The sequence below is a fragment of the Xylocopa sonorina genome, chromosome 15 (genome assembly GCF_050948175.1).
Source record: "Xylocopa sonorina isolate GNS202 chromosome 15, iyXylSono1_principal, whole genome shotgun sequence".
In the NCBI taxonomy this organism is placed as follows: Eukaryota; Metazoa; Arthropoda; class Insecta; order Hymenoptera; family Apidae; genus Xylocopa; species Xylocopa sonorina.
This window is the reverse complement of record NC_135207.1, coordinates 740,346-743,137: the sequence shown is the minus strand read 5'-3', so window position 1 is coordinate 743,137 and position 2,792 is coordinate 740,346.

Here is a 2,792-nt window from a genome sequence, read left to right as displayed (position 1 = left end):
TTGAGTACTTCTTTTCTGCATCCTTCTCGAAATATTTATATGATAATTACATTCAAGCTATTGAATTTGTACTAGGAGATCTGGTTTGACACTTTCCAACTACTCCCTTCGGTTGGAAGAGTCAAACAAAGTCTAATACAAATTCAATAGCTTGAACGTGATTATGCTACTGTTAACTTCGAGACGTTTCTCATCGTAGATGCAAAGGTAGTCGAATTTCCTGTCCAAACACAGTCATTTGGACGGTATCAACTGAGTTGCTTCATAACGTGAAGAGCGATAAGCTAAGAGGAAGTGAGGAATTCATTCATCCCAATCCTTTTAATAGCGTTCTGTATAACCTTTCAACCTTTCAATACCAAGAAATTTCATGAATTCCTAGAACACTCCAGATTCAAAACTTCTGCTCTGATTAGAATGAATATCTAACGGTACACCATGACGAGAAATATTCTCAAGTAGTGCTCTGGCTAGTGTATCTGTTTGCTAATTTGGGATCGCTATTACCCCTGGCCATTTCAAGAAATAATCTGCCACAACCAGCATATACTTATTTCCAGATCGGGACTTACGAAGCGGTTCCACAATGTCAAGCGTGATTCTCTCAAACGATGCTCCAACGTTGTATACCTTCATTTTTTCAGCTTCCTTTTTTCGCGGTCCTTTCTTCGCCGTATACTTGTCACAACACCGACACCATTCTATTCCACATCTTATCGACATGTTACCCAGTAGAATTGTTGTCTAATTCTCGAAAGACTTTCCTATATTCCAAAATGTCCTGCTGCTGGTGAATCATAAAATTCTAACAGAATTTCTAAAACTTTCTTCCTTGGTACTACCAGAAGCCAGGAAATCTTCCTACCACAAATTGATTCCCATCTTCGAAAAAGAAAACCATTTTTAATGTTCACGGAATCCCAAAGCGTACATAAATATTTAAACTGTGGAGAAAAACGTGAAATTTCTTTTGCCAAGTTGGCTTCTGGTTCCGGAACTTCAATTTGACTTTTTCTCCACTCTGGTACGTCGATCAACTCACAAGACATATTGTGAAAGTTAACGACATTAACATTAAGCTCTTTTTCTTCTTGACGACATAATTATTTTTGGTAATAATTTCCATTAAGAGTTAGAAACCCTTCGTTTGGTATTCTTTCGTCTTCGTCAAGCAAAATTACTTACGAATTCAAAGAAATGTTCATTTTTCTGTCGAGAAGTTCAATTTCTGAGTCATATTGTTGGAGAAGCTGGAGTAGAAACTCATCCAGCAAAAATTAAAGCGATGTCAGAATGACCGATCCCTAAAAATACCACAGCATTAAGGAGTTTTCTAGGATCATGTTCATACTACAGGAAATTTGTTTAGAATTTTGCCAGCACAGCTAAACTCTTGCATCGTCTTTTGGAAGGAAGAAAAGATTTTCAATCGAAAGAAGATTGTCAGGATGCAGTGGTGAAGCTTAAGAAACAATTGACTGAATCTCTTGTCTTAGCGTATCCAGTTTTGGAAAAAGTTTTTATTTTGGATACCATGGCCAATACCATGTGTAATATCATAGTCAATTAGTAATGGCAAAGAAATAGTTATCGGTCGTGATAGACCAGACGACCGATAACGGCAAGCAGTCAAATGGCAGTGAGAACTGTCAGAAACTGGAAAAATTAGACAATAGAAATCGGCAGCTTGAAATTCGCTGGCAGAGGGAACAGGAGCTTCAGAAGGAGAGCGAGATTGTGGAGAAAGCATATAGGCCGATATAGAGATGACTGGATTGAAGCAGAGAATCCAGATGTCGACTACATCGGTTGAATCTTGTTTGGGGGAGCAAAGGATGGATCAGGGCGAGACGATTTCGACAAATGAAAATAATGTAAATAGTGTAGATAGTGTAAATAATGTGCGAAGGGTAGTTCCTTCGTTCGTCCCTAGTTGATTTGCGCGTCTTAAATTTCGGTTACATTATGAAACCTTCAAATTTCAATGGGAAATCTTTCTGGGAGGAATATCATACAGTTTGAAGTTATCGCGAGTGCAGATGGTTGAGATGAAACGCGAAAAGCAATAGCTTTAATCGCATCATTGGAGAGTCCGGCACGCAGTGTTTTACCACAATAGCGGTCATTTATCGATTTATTGTAGTTTCAGTGCTAGAATTCCATTTTGGAATACGAAATTTAACTGACTTCAATTATGTCTTATTCCGAGTTATAATGACCGAGGAGCGCCTCACTCGTAACAATACTATATTTCTGTAATTAAGTCATTGTCTATTCCAACCTCGGAAAATCCACGTAATTACATGCAAGGCTCTAGCGTTATTTTCACGCCGAGTCGAACTGCCGTTGCTTTCCGTATACGGGTATTCGAACTACCCGTCTCCAAAAGGCATTGTATCTTTTGATCGTTGACCTCCACGGTCAGTAAGTAGTTATTATTAAAGCTCTGATTCACCTGCAGCGTGTCGACGATTCATTTCGGTCATTTGCAAAATCGCTCCATGTGTCCACCTCTGCTGTAATTATGACAGGTCGTCTCCTAAACTCGTTCTTTAATCCTAGCACTACCTCGTGCAGGTTGTCGAACATGATTGTTCTCGACGGCGCAACCGGTCTCGCGACAGTGTGCGAGTACGCGAACTCGCAGATTTCTTAGATACCCTATAGCAGGAAACACTTCGCACACTGTTATGGGATACCTTTCGAGAACTGTGTCGCTAGGCTTCCACCATTTCGTCGGCACGGTTCGTGAAAAATATTCGCGAAGCGCGTCGTGGTTATCCCACTTTTGA